Source organism: Pseudorca crassidens, chromosome 15, assembly GCF_039906515.1.
Source record: "Pseudorca crassidens isolate mPseCra1 chromosome 15, mPseCra1.hap1, whole genome shotgun sequence".
Taxonomy (NCBI): Eukaryota; Metazoa; Chordata; class Mammalia; order Artiodactyla; family Delphinidae; genus Pseudorca; species Pseudorca crassidens.
The window spans coordinates 13,908,154-13,926,530 of NC_090310.1; the positions used below are offsets into that span (position 1 = coordinate 13,908,154).

At 43.8% G+C, this 18,377-nt stretch overlaps 1 protein-coding gene across 4 annotated transcripts in view; it reads right to left on the bottom strand.

The window, feature by feature from the left end:
- The window catches only part of CALN1 (calneuron 1), a 470,898-nt gene that overhangs the window by 363,928 nt on the left and 88,593 nt on the right, over positions 1 to 18,377 (bottom strand). Inside the window, exon 1 of one of the 4 annotated variants that reach the window (XM_067705971.1) lies at positions 16,462 to 16,480. The exons of the other annotated variants lie outside the window; for them this stretch is intronic. The gene's annotated coding sequence lies outside the window, so the exon portion shown is untranslated. Of the gene's footprint in view, positions 1 to 16,461; positions 16,481 to 18,377 lie in introns of those variants that run through there. 4 annotated transcript variants of the gene reach the window in all.

Genomic DNA, 18,377 nt, shown 5'->3' on the forward strand with positions numbered 1-18,377 from the left:
AAAATAGAACTACCATATGACCCAGCAATCTCACTACTGGAAATATACCCTGAGGAAACCATAATTCAAAAAGAGTCATGTACCACAATGTTCATTGCAGCTCTATTTACAATAGCCAGGACATGGAAGCAACCTAAGTGTCCACTGACAGATGAATGGATAAAGAAGATGTGGCACATATATACAATGAAATAGTATTCAGCCATAAAAAGAAACAAAATTGAGTTATTTGTAGCAAGGTGGCTGGACCTAGAGACTGTCATACAGAGTGAAGTAAGTCAGATAGAGAAAAACAAATACCGTATGCTAACACATATATGTGGACTCTTAAAAAAAAAAAAAGGTTCTGAAGAACCTAGGGGCAGGACAGGAACAAAGACGCAGACCTGCTAGAGAATGGACTTGAGGGCATGGGGGTGGGGGGAAGGGTAAGCTGGGACAAAGTGAGAGAGTGGCATGGACATATATACACTACCAAATGTAAGACAGATAGCTAGTGGGAAGCAGCCGCATAGCACAAGGAGATCAGCTCGGTGCTTTGTGTCCACCTAGAGGGGTGGGATGGGGGAATGGGAGGGAGATGCAAGAGGGAGGAGATATGGGGATATATGTACATGTATAACTGATTGACTTGGTTATACAGCAGAAACTAACACATCAGTATAAAGCAATTATACTCCAATAAAGATGTTTTTTTAAAAAAGCAGTTATTTCCTCTATCTTTGTTAAAATGTCATCTTTCAGTGTGTGTAGCAGGCAACATCCTGCCATCTCAGAAGAGATCACAGACATGGACCATTTGCCTGTTCATGACAGAAAGTGTGCGACTCTGCTTTCTGTTTGACAACTCTTTGAAGAACTTTGCCCTGATAGAAGCTGCACAGTGTCTTGGGGTACAAAGGCCACTGAGAGTCATTTTCCATCTCATTTCAAAGATTAGACCAGGTTTCATTATTCATGAAAGTTAATATAGATCAACATTTTAAGTAGTCTTTTAGAAGTTTTTTAAGTTTTTGCCCAATCTGCTGGCTTGTCAATTGTAACCCATGAAGTGGCTGGTGAAGGTCTCCTTTGGGAAGCACAGGAAACGCCCACTTGGCCATTGTCTTGTGGTCCTCTTGGGCCTGCATGATCAGTATGATCTAAAAGCCGGGGCTCCTTGGCAGGCATCTTGCTTATTTTCTGGGTGTTAGTCTAGTTAAAATTGACTAATATTACCTGTAAATCCCCCAGCCAGGCACTGGTGTCACAAGTAACTGGTAACAAGCACATGAGGAAGGTCCTACAGCAATATCTCACTTTATAGGATGCCCACCTTCTTGAACACAACACACCTGTCACACCAGACCAGCACACATATGGACAACTGAGCACTATCAGTATCACTCTCTACAATGAATATCAGTAAAGTGTAATTTCTTCCTTCTTCCCTTTTCTCCCTACACCCCAAAAGAACACCTTACACACCCCACTTTGAAAATCACTGCAGAGACATTGCTGTTAAAATCAGGAAAAAGACAAAGTGCCCGTTACTTCTACTGCTAGGTAACACTATTCTACAAGTTCTACTTAATGCAGTAAGACATAAAGGAAACCACAAGACTATTTAAAAGGAGTAGACCCAGAAAACATCATATAATCGAAATCTAGAGTGAAATATATGTAAAACTTTAACTCATCTTTTATAGTTAAAGGACATTCAAAGTTGAAATATAGCTAAAGAAATTACAAAGGAAAAGACTGAGAGCCTTGCCATTATAACAATGTAAACTTCTAAACATTATAAACACCATAAATAAGAGTGAGAGGCAAACTGGGAGTACAAAAAGGACACAGCAGACAATTCACTAAACTGGAAAAACAACAATAAAACATATGACAACAATAATTGAGCTTGTAAGTAATTAAGAAATGTAATTTTTATGCTGTTATGTGCTTTTTCAGTGTGGGAGGGTTGTTTGTTTTTAACATGCTAGTGAGGTTGTAATGGGACTGGTACTCTGTAGCAGTTAAAAACAACCGCTTAGAGAAAACAACTTCGCAATTAAGTATCCATTCAAATAATGCTTCTCACCCTTTGACCCCAAAAATCTATTGTTTGAAATCTATCCTGAGAAATGGTCAAAGATTTGTGCACCAAAAAATTGTGTTGCATTGTATTTAAAATGGAAACACAAAGACAAGAAAAGAAAGGAAGAAGAAAACAAGACAAAAATCTAAAAGTATAGAAATCAATAAGCAAAGTACATTCATATCAGTGTATGCTGTGCATCAGTGATGGTCCCTAAATTTTTAATGATGTCAGAAATCTTTATAACATGCTGTTAACTCTACGAAGTATTTCAAGAAGGAAAACTGAACATACGTCTCTCTCCTAAAATGCCATTAAAATCATGGTATAGAGGAACAAAATGTAATAAAATCATAAAGGCTTTGAATATGGGGGAGAGGGAGACCACTGTCAGTCCAAAAAATGGCAAATCTCTGGAAGGCAGAATTATTTTGCTCATCTTGATGGATGAAGATAAGCAGAGTGAGGCAGGGCTGAAAGTGTGACAAGGGAAGGCCACTGTGCAGACAGGAGTGGTGGGATGCCACAGAGCACCCCAAGGTGATGGGCACCCCGAGAGCTGGATGGAGATGGGGTGGACCCGGAGGGACTCATTAAAGCCTTTTACTTGGAACAGTGAGCTGGGTCTCCCACCCAGAGAACAAGCTCTTTTAAAAGGAGTGATGTGGGCTTCCCTGGTGGCGCAGTGGTTGAGAGTCCGCCTGCCGATGCAGGGGACACGGGTTTGTGCCCTGGTCTGGGAGGGTCCCACATGCTGCGGAGCGGCTGGGCCTGTGAGCCATGGCCGCTGAGCCTGTGCGTCCTGAGCCTGTGCCCCGCAATGGGAGAGGCCACAACAGTGAGAGGCCCGCACACCGCAAAAAAAAAAATTAAAAAAATAAATAAATAAAAGGAGTTATGTGCCTGAGGGTTGGTGTGGGTGCCCCGGGGTGAGACCCTCCTCCTCTTGCCTTTGCATGGGGGCAACGTGTTCACCCCTTCCCAGTCTTGAACCTTAAAATGAATCTGTCTCATCAACATGGTCCACCCTCTGAAGGTTTGCTGCCATTCCTATCATTTGCGGGGAGGCTGGTGTTCAGAGGAAACCTGAATCTTGACACATTTCATTCAGACATGTCAGAAATGCCAATGGTCAAACAAGGATTGCCAGAGACTTCAAGGAAATCAGCATCAGAGACTTCCCTGGTGGCTCAGTGGTTAAGAATCTGCCTGCCAATGCAGGGGACACAGGTTCCAACCCTGGTCCGGGAAGATCCCACATGCCACGGAGCAACTAAGCCCATGCACCACAACTATTGAGACTGTGTGCCACAACTACTGAAGCCCACGTGCCTAGAGCCCGTGCTCCACAATAAGAGAAGCCACCGCAATAAGAAGCTGGCACACTGCAACCACTCGCCACAACTAGAGAAAGCCCACAGGCAGCAATGAAGACCCAATGCAGCCAAAAATAAAACAAACCAATTAATTAATTAAAAAGAAAATCAGCATCACCAAAGGGCAGGACAAAAAAAGGTGACCCCAGAAACAACGAGGAAGATTCTGGAAAGAGCAGACAAGTTGAAAGAATGTTCACATAACACTTCAGGGAGATCTGAAAGGCTGCCACGAAAAATGTGCAGTCTGAGATCAAGAATTCAGGGAAGTGAAAATTTTGATTGATTGGAGAAAAAATCAGAAGCACTAGAGCAAGAAGTCATGGCAAGCACAGAAAATACAGCAAAACAGAAATTAAAAATTTAATTAATAAACAGTAAGGATTAACACAGAAGGGCCACATCCACTTAAGAAGCATTTCAGAACGAGAGAACACAGAGGAAAGGAAGTAATAGAAGAAAAAACTTCAAGAGCTGATGATATGAACCTTCAGACTGAAAAGGCCTGTCAAATAGCCAGAACTTCATCCATCATCTAAAACCGCATAACGTTTCAGAACACAAGCATAAAGAAAGCACTCTCAAGCCTCTAACAGAGAGAACAGACAACTTTCTAATGAATGACAGTCATACCGGCATTAGGTGCACATTGGCATCATCAGATACTAGGTGACAGTGGAACAAGCCCTTTAGCCTCACAGGAAAAATTAATTGACAAATCCAATCAGGATAGGGGCTTAGAAAGTTTCCCATCCATAGACACTTCCTAACAGAATCACTCAAAAAATTATTTCAGTGAAACACAGAAGGAATCCAAGAAATGACAGAACTTGAGATCCAATTGGTGGGTGAAATCTATGGATGAGGTGCAATCCCAGAGGACCACTGTGGGAGCAAATAAGACACAGAGTCCCGAGGGCAGGGAGAAAAGGGACTCACAGCAGCCAACAGCAGCGGAAGCTGGATCATCTGCTGGAAAAGAAGGAGAGGCCAAATGTCCATAGCAAATGTCAAATACAAAAAGACACATGCACTTCAATGTTCACAGCAGCAGTATTTACAATAGGCAAGATATGGAAGCAACCTAACTGTTCATCAACAGATGAATGGATAAAGAAGACGTGGTATATTTACACAATGGAATACTACTCGGCCATAAAAAACAATGAAATTCTGCCATTTGCAACAACATGGGTGACCTAGAGAGCATTATGCTCAGTGAAATAAGTCAGACAGACAAATACTGTATGTTATCACTTATATGCAGAATCTAAAAAATAAACGAATGTATATAAGAAAAAAGAAACAGACTTACAGAGAAATGAGTGGTTACCAGTGGGGAGAAGAAAGGGGGGGCAAAATAGGGGTAGGGGATTAAGAGATACAAACTACTACATACAAAATAGATAATCAACAAGGATATATTGTACAACACAGAGAAATATAGCCATTGTTTTGTAATAACTTTAAATGGAGTATAATCTATAAAAATATTGAATCACTGTCTTACACACCTGAAACCAATATAATGTAAATCAACTATATTTCAATTAAAATACTATTTATATTAGCAATATAAAACAGAACTTCTAAAAAAGTTATTAAAAAATGTCAAATACAAGTAAAGTGGGCTTCCCCCCCTCCTTCACTCTTCCTTCCAAGTTACGATTTGTTTGGGTCTTTTTTTATACATTTCTCCTACAAACGGCACAGGGTTAATGATGCAATGTTTGTTTCTGCAGGGAATAATATTTACATAATCATAGTATTATAAACACTATTTTGTTTTTGAACCTGAAATCAATAGACGAATCATGGAAGTTTCGATTCTAGACAGAGAACAGAGTGTGTTTGACCCCATGATGGTCTAGTGATAAAAGTGGTTAAAAAAGGAAAAAGAGGGCTTCCTTGGTGGCTCAGTGGTTAAGAATCCACCTGCAAATTCAGGGGACACTGGTTCGAGCCCTAGTCTGGGAAGATCCCACATGCCGCAGAGCAACTAAGCCCGTGTGCCACAACTGCTGAAGCCTGCGCTCTAGACCCCGCAAGCCACAACTACTGAAGCCCGCACGCCGCAACTACTGAAGCCTGTGTGCCACAACTACTGAAGCCCGTGTGCCACAACTACTGAAGCCCGTGCACCTAAAGCCCACGCTCCACAAGCCACTGCAATGAGAAGCCCACGCACCACAACGAAGAGTAGCCCCGCTCACCGCAAGTAGAGAAGGCCCACGTGCAGCAACGGAGGCCCAAGAGCAGCGGAAAATAAATAAATAAATAAATTTATTTTTAAAAAAGGATAAAGGATTGTAGGGTGTGAAGTACCTCGTCTTTCATGGTGGGAGATCAGAAGGTACTGCTTAAAATGAATGAAGCAATAAAGATTTAAATAGATGAGCTAAAGCAATAAAGCTAGTTAATTTAAAGATTTAAAAATAAAAGTCACTGGAAGGTGAAAGGGAGGAGTGCTGTAAGGCAGCAGGAATCTCTGGTTCATAAGAGAAGGTGGAGAGATTCCATTTAAGGTGGAGAATCAAAAACACAGAAGCACTTCATTTAGAGTGATTTCACCCACCACAGGCACTCAGGATGACAAATGATTAAAAATAGTTGCCTCTGACGTGTAGTGTGGCTGGTGGGGACTCTTACCTTTCATTTGTACCCACTTCTATTGTTTTTTTATTATCCTATTCTTCTATTACTTTTATAAGGTCAAGCCATAAAATTATATGGAGAGCACAATCACAACTATATAAATATAATTATTATACCTAGTCTCATATATATATATGAGATATATATTGATATACCTAGTCACAGAAAAAGTTATTGGAAGGAAATCAACCAAAATGTAAATACTAGTCACTGCTGAGTGATGATTTACTGTCATTGTATTCTTATTTGTTTGAACTTTCCACACTCTGTACCACGGGTCTATTTCATTTTTATAGCTAGAAAGAAACTAACAACATTTTACAAACTGAAGAGTCTGCCTGGAATTTCCTCCACGTGGGGGGAGGGCCCCAGGGAGCCTGAAGGCAGAACCAAGGCTGCTTCAAGGCCAGGACTAAAATGACCCGCAGCCATCAAGTGCGAGCACACGACGTGGCTGCAGCACAGACCTTGGAAGAGAGAGCCTTGACCAGAGAACGTAAAGGGCTAGCGTCGAGTACAGGCTGTGTCGACCAGAAGGGATGTGCATCTCCTAAACCAATCTTGATTTTGAATGGCACCGTCTCTCCGTGAATTTCCAAGGATCAAGAGCTGGCTGGTGATTAGATGAATGCACCTGGTGGAAGGAACTGTCCACCAGTGTCACAGGGATACTGAAGCTCGCCTGCCAACAGAAATGCTTCTGGCAGATGATTTTGAGTTGTTCTTTCTGAAAGTAATTACACAAAAAGTTCAGCTGCTTTTTAAGGCTCCCCCTGAAGGCTATTATAATCTTCTTTAATTAATACGTTGAATGTGAAAGGATTTAATTTTCATATATTTTATGCCTCTTCTTCTGCAATCCTCATATAAAGATGTCCTGCTACCTCTTCTAGACACTTCTGGCTGCTCGGGCATCTGTATCAAACTGAGAGCCCTAGACACCTTTCTGCAAAGGTAGGGGTTCCTGTTGGCTGAGTTGGGAGCCCTCCACCCAAGACAGTGAGAAGCAAGAGATTGTTGGATCTGCGGAAAATAGCTGTACACGGTCCCCAATATTGACTGTAGACAGTTCTTCAGAATGGCTCTTCCAATTCTTTACTAGCTGCCATAACAAAATTTTGTAGACTGGGTGGCTTAAACAACAGAAATTTGTTTTCTCACAGTTACGGAAGTTAGTAGTCCAAGGTCAAGGTGCCAGCATTTGTTTCTGGTGAGAGCTCTCCTCCTGGTTTTTAGATAGCTGCTTTCTCACTGTGTCCTCACGTGGTGGGAAGAGAGAGAGAGCAAGCAAACTGTGGGGTCTCTTCTTATAAGGGCACTAATCCCATCATGAAGATCCCACCCTCATGACCTCATCTAAACCTAATTATCTTCCAAAGGCCCCACCTTCAATTACCACCCCACTGGGGGTTAAGGCTTCAAGATATAAATTTTGGAAGGGACACAATTCTATCCATAGAGACTAACCAAGTTGGGAGCAAATATAGTTGAAGATGGACAAGACCAAGCAGAAGTCTAAAAGTCTGCCACTTCCTGTTATTTTTTTAAACTTGAATTAGCCCTATTTTACCCAGAAGAGGCTATAAGAGATTGACCGAGAAAGGTACAGGACCCCTGGAGACTTAGCCCCATTTGGGCCAATTTACATGAAAAGCACATAAATTAGATTCATTCAATCCATCATTCCAATGGAAAGTGGCCTGAAATTTACTTATTGTTTTGGAGTTGACAGCATAAGAATATTTGGAAATAAGGCTATAGCACTGAGAACAAGGACTTACTTTTTCTGAGATTTCATTCTGCCTTAAAACTGGGGGTATGCCTGAGGATGGGGGGGTGGGGGTTTGAAGCAGATCTAGCCACAAGGGAGGTCACGTTCATCCATTCAGCTGTTCAAGCAGCGTGGACTTAGGTCATCTAGAATGCTGTGATCCAGGATGGTGTGACAGCAGAGGCACCGCCCAGGTCCTCAAGATCAAGGACTATCTGAGCCACACAACTGCTTGAGAGCTGGGCACTTGGAAAACAGTGAGGCTCAGAAGGAAGCATCCTGGCTGAGCCTGTGGTCCAGGTGGTGGCAGGAGGCTGACCCTGGGCACAGGCCTCTCACCTGCAGGCTAGACACTGGGGCCCTGAAGACGGCAGTGCCCAAGATAGCGGGTGGCCCCAGGAATGTCACAAACAGGACACGAGGTCACCCCAGCAGCCGGGCAGAGGACAGCGAAGGCAGGGTGGCAGTCACCTCAGGAACTTCTGCTGGCAACAGGAGGGTCCCTGCTGACGGGAGACGCCAAATGCAGAGACCAAAAATGGACACAACCCAAGATGCTGAGTTCATCGGGAGGACATCCCGTGAGCCCTCTTGGTCACGATCCAACCTTCACAAAGACCCTGTGATGGAGAGGAATCTGCTGAAAGAAATGAGAAGCTATTCTATGCTCAAGAGACATAAAAACCAAACATCATCAACAACAGCAAAAATCCACAAAGTACAAGCAGACTCTGAGCTCTTCGGTCACAATGTTGCCCCAGCATCGAGCCCAGTGTCAGACATACAAGGAGTACTCAAAATGTCTGCCGGATGCATGCAGGCATGAACACACGAATAAATGAATGAATGATATGAAGAAGCTTGTCCTTCAGAGAACCACCGTGACAGAGAGGAAATAAGATGATCCATCCCCTGGAGTTACTATGCTTCCATAGTAAACCTGGAACAAAACACGTCCCTGGGGCCAGTAGGGGCAGAAAAGTAAAACTCAGGACCAAGAACTCTCATGGAGCCGTAACGATGCTAGAAGTTTCTCTGGGTACCATGCCCATCTGGCCAAAGGAAAAGACCAAAGGAAAATTTCTCAGAATAGGTCAGGCATGAAAATAGTGACTCTTTTTAAAGGGCTTGCTGTGTGGTAGGCAATTCTAATTAAGCAATGTTAAGCAACATCTCGGTTATACTTTGTGAGGCGGGATTAATATTATCCCCATTTTACAGATGAGGAAAAAGAAGCACGCGCAAATTTTAAAACGGCTCCAAAAAGTGCAGAGCGAGTCAGTGGCAGAGCAGGAACTCAAACCCGAGTGGGTTGGCTCCAGAGCCCACACTGAAGGAAAACCTCCCCAGCTGCCTCCTAAGACAGGGACCTAGAAGCCGGTTCCAATGCGAGAATGTGCAGAGCTCATCCTGGGATGGACCGAAAGCACCAGTGAAGGCGTTCATTTATCCTAGAAATGTGTATTCATCTTTCTGACGCCGTAATATGAGGGAGGGCCTCTGTTCTTTGAAACATACCCACTAGTCTGTCTACAAAGAAATACACTGGAGGCCAGCGTGAGACTCAAAAGGCCCAAGAAATTCAGGAATGGAACCCTCTCCTCTGACAAAGGGTCCCAGCCAAGGTCATGTGGACTGGAAACACAAACCTATCGGGTGTAAAAGGCAGTACAGAAAACATGGCGTAGGGAAGCATTCGCATCGGTTAACAAATGGGGACTCATGGAACTTGGGGGTGGCGGCCATCGCGGAGGAAAGGAAGCCACCTTTAAGAGCCCTTGGCCGAGGGCATCCGAGGGAAGCTGACGGATCAGGAGTGGCAGGCAGCAAAGGGCACCAAGAGGCAAAACAAACACGAGGGCAAGGTCCCCTACTGTTTGCTGTCTTCTTCTGTCCTCCAGCCAGCCAGGAAAAGCAACGCTGGATCGCTTCCCACACTGTACTCCAAGCCAAAGAGGTACAAAAGCCAACCTAATTTAGTCATCTTCTCCTCACTCTCTCCTGAAATGACCTTACTCACCAGGGCCAGGAAGATGGTCCAAGTTTAAATGAGGATGTGCTTTGCCTGTGCCTCCTTCTTTAAGGCTGCCCGGGGGGCAGGGGGTTTCAGCCCGGAGGCTGAGGAAAGAAGCAGATTCCGGTTAAGGTGCCAACACCTCCAAAGGGACACCTGCCAGCCCTCTCCCACCTGCGTGCCCTGCCAGAGCCTCCCATCGTGCCCCACGTGCCACCCCTTCAGGTCATCAGCCTCTGCTCTCGGTGGCCCTTCCTAATTCCAGCTCAAGGACTTGCTCAGGGAGGAGGCCTTTCCCAACCCTTCGGCCTGTAAACACTCACAGAGAAGCAGCATCGCCGACTGACGTTCAAGCCAATCAGACCCCTGACCCAGTCCTGGCTCTGCCACGTTGCAGCAGTAAAACCCTAGGCAACGCAACCCTTCATGAAACGGGAGTCACAAGGTATCTACCTCATTGAGCAGTGATAAGTATCGCCTGGGATTCTCCAGAAAATACTTAGGGTAGAGCCTGGCACATGGTAAGCAGTACATCCGGCTCCTGGCACTCAGGATCCTATTACCCACAGCAATGGTCTCAATCTGGCAGTGTTCACTAACATCAGGGGGCAAGGAAGGTCCAGGCGGGGAAGGGAGGGAAGAGCAAAGAGAATGTGACCTCAGTGGCTGTGATGCTGACATCCCCCGGCTCCACCTTAGACAAGACCTCGGGGAGTTCCAGACCTCAGTCAGCAACTGGAATGGCAGTGGGGAAATCTGATGCATCTGATGACATCGGCATTGAAACACACCAGGAACAGTGTGACGTCTTAGAAGTGGCTAACAAGGAAAATGAAGATGGTGTATTATGAAAGGATCAAAAAACATGGGATGGAGATATATATATATATATATATATATATACTTTTTTTTTTTTTTAAGAGGAGTAAGGTGATCTGTAAAGGTTTAGATGCCATAGCCAGGCCCAGACTTTAAAGAAAAATAGGGATGATTCAAGGGAACAGGAAAGGTGCACAGGAAAGTGGTGAGAAAACAGGGAAGAAGCAAATCAAAGATGACAGAAGGCACCTGCCACAAGGCAGCCATTTCCAGCCATGTAAGATCCACTCACACCTGGAACATTCAGCTGACCCCTCCCAGCACTGCCAAGGGCCACCTGCCCAGACTACAAGAAGTCTGGTTCCAGTGAGTCACTCCTCTATGTTGTGGTGGTTTTGCTTTGGAACCCAGGTTATACGCACAAACTGTGTTCCCCATGACTGACAGCACGGTGCCACTTTGAACTTGAGGGGACAGAAGACTGGGTTACAGGTAAGCCACACACACCAAGAAATTCCATTCCAGGGTTTTTTGGGGGTTTTTTTTGCAACATAACTTTTTTGAAATATAACTTCGGAAAAGATGCCTCAGGTTTAGAAAATTCAGGAAGGACAAGTGAGTCAAAGGAAGAAAATGACAACTGCAGCTTTTTTTAAAAAAAATGGTTTTGACAAGTTGAAAGCTCTGGGACATCTGGATAAATAGTGACCATAAAAAATCATAATTATTTTCCCATTAAAAAAATTGGTAATTTAAAAATATAAGAAACAATAAGGGGAAATTTGCCCTATCAAGGATTTTTAAAGTTACTATAATTAAACCAGGAAAATGAATAGATGCTACAGTGGAGGAGAACCAACAGATTAGACATGAGCCCAAATGAGTATGATAATTTGGTACATAACAAAACCAGCATTTCTAAATTGTTCAATTTAGAATTCAATAAATTCTTCAATTCAGTATTGGAAAAATTGACAACAATTTGGAAAAAAATAAAGTTAGATCCCTATATCATATCATAGCCAAAATTTCAGATGGATTTAAAAATTTAATGATAAAAATATATATTAGATTACTGGTAAACACTGTCAAATCAATCTTACTCATTTATCACCTTTCGTTCCCCAAATGCTGCTCAATTAAAAATGAAGGATGGGAGGCAGGGGAGCTATTCCTTTGTAAGCCACAAGGACAAAGGGAAGTGGCTGGAGAGGTCTCAGAGGAGATGTGAAAGGCAGACGGCAGAAGGAGTTACCACCTTCACAGAGTGAAGGGTAACAGGAATTCTGTGCCTGTCAAGGGTCTACACTAGGAAGAATCCAGCCAGTCAGCGCCAGGACTCTGCGAGGTGCACACTGGCCATTGCCGGTGCCTCGGGGACCCAGGTCATGGGCAGACAGAAGAGCCCTGTCCCCAGGGTTCATGTGCCCTGTGTCCTGAGAGTCAGCAGGCCAGCCTCGGCAAAAATGAATGAGAGGGCACCCCAGGCCCAGCGCAGGGCTGGGATACGGTGCCCGCTGCCCACAAGGATGTAGGGGTCAGTCTGTGCACAGGACTAGGGGGCCTCAACCTGATGGCAGAATTCCTGCACCCAAGCTCCTTGGACCCCTGCTTCACAGAGCATCTCCCCAGGACGGCAAGGGACTGCCATGCCACTTTTTAAAAATTTTTTATTGGAGTCTAGTCGATTTACAATGTTGTGTTAGTTTCTGCTGTACAGCAAAGTGAATCAGTTATGCATATACATATATCCACTCTTTTGTAGATTCTTTTCCCATATAGGTCATTACAGAGTATTGAGTAGAGTTCCCTGTGCTATACAGTAGGTCCTTATTAGTTAACTATTTTATATGTAGTAGTGTGTATATGTCAATCCCAACCTCCCAGTCTATCCCTCCCCCCCTTCCCCCCAGTAACCATAAGTTTGTTTAAAAAATGGTACATATGAAGTTATTTACAAAACAGAAATACAGTCACAGATGCCATGCCACTTGGTGTAAGAAGCCACTGAATACTACTCAACTTTTAAGCTCTGTGCAATACATTACATTAATATATTTTTTTAATTTAGAAGGAAAATGTTAAATTTAGAGGCAAATATTTATGTACTCTTGGGGGTGAGGAAGCATTTTCTAAGCATGATTCCAGAACTTAAGTATTTAAAAGGGGAGGAAAAAAATTTGCTTAAAACGTTAAAAAAAAAGTAAGTTAAAACTAATATAAAAGAAATAAAAAGATAAACAGCAAACCTGGAAATTTTTGCAACATAGAATAAACACAGGGTACTATTCTTCCTATTAGAGTTATTACAAATTATTTTTACAAAAGAACCCCTCAACAGAAACACATAAAATGTCAATAGATCAATGGAACAGGATAGAAAGCCCAGAGATAAACCCACGCACATATGGTCACCTTATTTTTGATAAAGGAGGCAAGAATATACAATGGAGAAAAGACAGCCTCTTCAATAAGTGGTGCTGGGAAAACTGGACAGCTACATGTAAAAGAATGAAATTAGAACACTCCCAAACACCATACACAAAAATAAACTCAAAATGGATTAAAGATCTAAATGTAAGGCCAGACACTATAAAACTCTTAGAGGAAAACATAGGCAGAACGCTCTATGACATAAATCACAGCAAGATCCTTTTTGACCCACCTCCTAGAGAAATGGAAATAAAAACAAAAATAAACAAATGGGACCTAATGAAACTTAAAAGCTTTTGCACAGCAAAGGAAACCATAAACAAGACAAAAAGACAACCCTCAGAATGGGAGAAAATATTTGCAAATGAAGCAACTGACAAAGGATTAATCTCCAAAATTTACAAGCAGCTCATGCAGCTCAATATCAAAAAAACAAACAACCCAATCCAAAAATGGGCAGAAGACCTAAATAGACATTTCTCCAAAGAAGATATACAGATGGCCAACAAACACATGAAAGGATGCTCAACATCACTAATCATTAGAGAAACGCAAATCAAAACTATAATGAGGTATCACCTCACACCAGTCAGAATGGCCATCATCAAAAAAATCTACAAACAATAGGGCTTCCCTGGTGGCGCAGTGGTTGAGAGTCCGCCTGCCGATGCAGGGGACATGGGTTCGTGCCCCAGTCCGGGAGGATCCCATGTGCCGCAGAGCGGCTGGGCCCGTGGGCCGTGGCTGCTGGGCCTGTGCTCTGCAGCAGGAGAGGTCACAGCAGTGAGAGCCCCACGTACCGCAAAAAAAAAAAAAAAAAACTACAAACAATAAATGCTGGAGAGAGTGTGGAGAAAAGGGAACCCTCTTGCACTGTTGGTGGGAATGTAAATTGATACAGTCACTATGGACAACAGTATGGAGGTTCCTTAAAAAACTAAAAATAGAACTACCATACGACCCAGCAATCCCACTACTGGGCATATACCCTGAGGAAACCATAATTCAAAAAGAGTCATGTACCACAATGTTCATTGCAGCTCTATTTACAATAGCCAGGACATGGAAGCAACCTAAGTGTCCACTGACAGATGAATGGATAAAGAAGATGTGGCACATATATACAATGGAATATTACTCAGCCATAAAAAGAAACGAAATTGAGTTATTTGTAGTGAGGTGGATGGACCTGGAATCTGTCATACAGAGTGAAGTAAGTCAGAAAGAGAAAAATAAATACAGTATGACAACACATATATATGGAATCTAAAAAAGAAAAAAAAAAGGTTCTGAAGAACCTAGGGGCAGGACAGGAATAAAGACACAGACATAGAGAATGGACTTGAGGACACGGGGAGAGGGAAGGGTAAGCTGGGACAAAGTGAGAGAGTGGCATGGACATATACACACTGCCAAATGTAAAATAGATAGCTAGTGGGAAGCAGCCGCATAGCACAGGGAGATCAGCTCAGTGCTTTGTGACCACCTAGAGGGGCTGGACAGGGAGGGAGCGGGGGAGACACAAGAGGGAGGAGATATGGGGATATACGTATATGTATAGCTGATTCACTTTGTTGTAAAGCAGGAACTAACGCACCATTGTAAAACAATTATACTCCAATAAAGATGTTAAATATATATATATATATCAATAGATAACTCACAAAAGGAAAAATCAAACGGCCAATAAGTACATGAAAAAAAAATGTGCATGTTTGTTTATGATCCCAGAAATCCAGAATAAAACAATAATGCAAAACCATCTGGCTACTGAATTTCTAAAAAGAGTTAATGCCCATAGCGGATGGTGAGGACGTATGGAAATAAGCCATCTGGAATGAGTCATCCCACATTATCAGAAGTGGGAATGGGAAAATCTTTAGGAGAGGTCCCCAAATCCTTGACCTGATCATTCCACTTCTAAGAATTTATCCTTAGAAAAATAACACAGGTCAAAAATAACACACCACACACCTGTTTGTGGAATAGAATACATGCATTAAAAATGATGAAGTGGGAACACATACAACCACCCAGCGAGACATCCACAATATAGTCAGTTAAAAAGCAGCTCGCACAAGGGTATTCGTATCACAACCCCTTCAAATAAATAGAGGAATACTTTGTAAACACACATAAAACACCCACATGTACAAACACAAATTCTGGGAGATTTTATCCTCAAGCTGTGATCCCCAAGTTACCTCTGGATTCACAGGATTAAGAGTAAGTTTTATTGTCTTCTCTTTGCTTATTCTCCAAAGCTTGACCACACATCTTCTACTTTTGTACTTAAAGCAACATTTTAATACAAGAAGGCCAAGACCAGAATGGCAGGAGTTTTCTCCTTCAGGGAGCCCCGAGGGGTTGGTGAGTCTGAGCGCCCATCATGCCACAGGGGATTTTATTCCCAAACGTTTCTAAACGAAGCCTGAATGGATCTAAACTGGGCAATTTGGTGCTACAACTGTTCCCACAACTCTGCTCGCTCTGCCTGGCTGGCTCCAGTGGGGGACCAATGACAGCTGGCATCTGGCAGGACAGGACAGCCGGACAACAAACGCTGGAGACAGAGCGGTGACCATAAGGTGAGCCCTCGTGGCTCCCAGACAGTCCTGGTCTAGGAAATGTCCCGCAGATACAGCCAGGAGCTCTGAGCCAGAGGAAAGGAAGCGGGGAGGGGTGTGTGCACTTCTTCCAGCCCGTCCAGGGGAAAGGACTTAGTGACCCTCCAAGACGCACCGCTGGCCACCAGTCCTGGTGAACGCGGGAACCCAAAGACTTTCCTGAGAAGCGTGAAACGTAGAGATTCATGCATGCATTGGAAAGGCGGAAAAAAGACCGTTAAACCACCACACCCTTTCAGAAAAATATTTGACTCTGTGCAATAGATCAAACCCTATTTCCCAGTGATGTGCATGATAACATCTGACCTGCTTGCTTGTTACTTCTAATTGTGCTTCCTCTCGCTGTTCACAGGGATGGTTTTCCCTGCCTCTGTCAATTACCTAATGATCTGGAAACCTCACTCAAATTCAGGACAGGACTTCCTTTATTAAGAGGACCCTACAGTGAATTATTTGATTTCAATGCAAATAATGACTCCCTTATTTGTCTGTTCAGATTTACTTTAAAGGTCCCTTTAAGAAACACTTTAATTTTCCTTTGTTTCCTCTCCCACCTCTTCTCCAAGGAATTCAAGGACCGGAAAGAAGGGGTTCATTTAATTCATTTCCTCTCCTCCTCTACAGCCCCCTCCCCAGTGCGAGAAGTGTACACTACAGCAAATCATCACAGAGCAAGTGATGGAGACAAAGGTTACCTGCAGTGAGAACCATCTTGCCGACCAACACAGGTCTGTTCTTCCTATGTCGCTGTCCAAGTCTTAAGACCACAGAGTGCCAAACACACAGCTAGATCCCCACAGCACTGCCCTCTAACTAAAATTAAGAAACATCTCCAAACACGTCTTATGGGCAAAGCACCGTGCCAAGAACAGTGGAGAAACACACACACATGTGCGCACACACACACATCTACATATGCACACACGCCACCAAGCCTCTCCCCTCAAAGACGTAACTGCAGGTTAATTTGTAGAGGGCCTATTTCCTCATTGGAAGAAGGCAGACACCTTCTAAAATCCCTTTATTTTTACTTTTCCTGTACTCTGAAATTCTAAATACGATACCTAGCCCAAGCCACGAAGCATTACAGTAAATGTCGAGGTAACAAACACATTTGGGTAATAAAAATTACACAAACACAGAAGAAGGAGAAATTAAATCCATCGTGGGGATCAAGGAACACTCCACCGGGAAAGTCAGATTTAACTGCCTTTAAATGTCAAGGGGCTTCTAGGCTGCAGAAGCAGCAGGAGCAAAGGCACAGGAGTCTGTGGTCTGGTGGAACTTGAAGGCGGCAGTGGTCAACGGCCAAGGAGGCCAAATGAAAGTCACTAAGGCGTTGGAATTTCAACCTCAGTGAGATGCAACTGGAAGGGTCTGGAAGGGTCCACAGTGGCATCACTCACCTTGCATTTCCAGTGGCTGGACCTGGAGGGGCAGGGTCACGTCCAGCCCAGAATAACAGCTGTGCCAGTGGGATCGGAATGTCGGTGCCAAACAACAGAAGTGACACACCCATCAGTCACCGGTGGGTGGGGAGAGAGGGCCAGAGATGACAACAAGCGTCTTATTCTGAGTGTCTGCGGGGCTGGGGGTCTCGGGCCAGGCAGGAGAACGCGTTGTGTATTGCACAGGAAATGCTCCGTTCTGTTTGGGCCACGTTGAGTTTGGAGTGCCCGTGGGATAATTTACATCTCACGTCTGATAAGATGCGATGTTACAAGAGCTAGTTAAAGCGTGAAGGGAAAGAAGATTGTTCCAAGAGAGAAACTTGAGAGAGCACGAAAAGAAAGGGGCCAAGAAATGGACTTTGGGAATAGCAGCATTTGAGGGGTGGTAAAGGGAAACGTGGAGATGGAAAAGTGTTATGGACTGAATAGTGTCTCCCCAAAAATTCATATGTTGAAGTCCTAACCTCAGAATGCACCTTAGAATGTGACCATATTTGGAGATAGGATTTAAAGAGGTAATTAAGTTAAAATGAGATCATCAGAGTGGGTCCTAGTCCAATATGACTGGTGTCCTTATAAGAAAGGAGAAATTGGACACAGACACAGACAAGGGAAGACCACATGAAGACAGAGAGAAGGCAGCCGTCAGCAAGCCAGGGAAAGAGGCCTGGAACAGATCCTTCCCTCGGCCTCTGAAACCAACCCTGCTTGACACCTTGATCTTGGACTCCAGTCTCCAGAACTGTGAGAAAATAAATTTCTGTTGCTTAATCCACCCAGTCTGTGGTGCTTTGTTACAGCAGCCCTAGCAGACTAATGTAAAAAGCTAAGAGGTGAGGGACTTCCCTGGTGGGGCAGTGGATAAGGCTCCACACTCCCAATGCAGGGGGCCTGGGTTTGATCCCTGGTCAGGGAAGTAGATCCCACATGCATGCCACAACTAAGGAGCTGGCAAGCTGCAACTATGGAGCTGGCGAGCCACAAGTAAGGAGGCTGTGAGCTGCAACTAAGACCCAGTGCAACCAAATAAATAAATATTAAAAAAAAAAAAAAAGCTTAGAGGTGAGAATAAAGCCAGGGGAGTTCATTCAGGGGGGAGTTACCTGAGGAAATGGCGGTCCATGGCGTCAAATGTTGCCAAGTATGAGAAGTGAGTCCAG